This window comes from Calidris pugnax, unplaced genomic scaffold (assembly GCF_001431845.1).
Source record: "Calidris pugnax isolate Ruff unplaced genomic scaffold, ASM143184v1 scaffold373, whole genome shotgun sequence".
Lineage (NCBI taxonomy): Eukaryota > Metazoa > Chordata > Aves > Charadriiformes > Scolopacidae > Calidris > Calidris pugnax.
In genome coordinates, this window is record NW_015091220.1 from 127,371 (window position 1) to 128,265 (window position 895).

Here is an 895-nt window from a genome sequence, read left to right on the forward strand (position 1 = left end):
TCTTCTGGGTGGGCTTCAGGTTGTTGGGTTTTAAAAACATTTTCTGAGTTTACTTGGTGAGATTTAAAAAAATACGAACAATGTCAGGTGTCTCCTTAGAATAACTTTGATGTAATTTGTCACAGTTGTCTTTCCAGGCTCACAGCGACCACAAAACAGAATGTATTACTGCCTCATTTTATTGATACACAATGAAAGACATGAAACAAGCACTTAACCTGCTGCACTCTGTAAATCATGGAAGTGTTTAAATTTAATTTTTTTTCCTTTCTTTTTATTTAGTCCATTTTTTATAGTATGTTAAATTTTTGCTTACACTTTGTAAATCATGGAAGTGTTTCAATTTAATTTTTTTTCCTTTCTTATTTTTTATTTAGCCCATTTTTTATAGTATGTTAAATTTTTGCTTTATTTCAAGGTTTCACTGGACAAGTCTGTCACATGAACAATTTAATAGGAACACTAGAGTGTTCTGGACTCTCGTACAAGTGTCTTTTGCTGTTTAATACTGTTTTTTGACTTAATCTAATCAGAAATGCTGGGCAGACAGCTCAAGATGCAGCTTTGAAGTTTCTTGGGACCAACTTAAATCCAGTCCAAAAAAAATGAAAAAGCCTCCGCTTCCCCATGATGGTGGGTAGCGGGGGGGGAGGTTGGGATCTATTTTTCCTCCATGAGGGACAGACAGGCTTTTTAAACTCAGCTGTGGACCCAGCAGAAAAAGCCTCTGTTTCCCCAAGATGGTGGGTAGGGGAGGGAGGTTGGGATCTATTTTTCCCCCATGAGGGACAGTCAGGCTTTTTAAACTCAGCTGTGGACCCAGCAGGAGGCTGGGAGCAATCCTTCAATGCAGAGACTGGCCGTGGGGAAGGTCCTGTGTTCAGTCTCAGTGCTG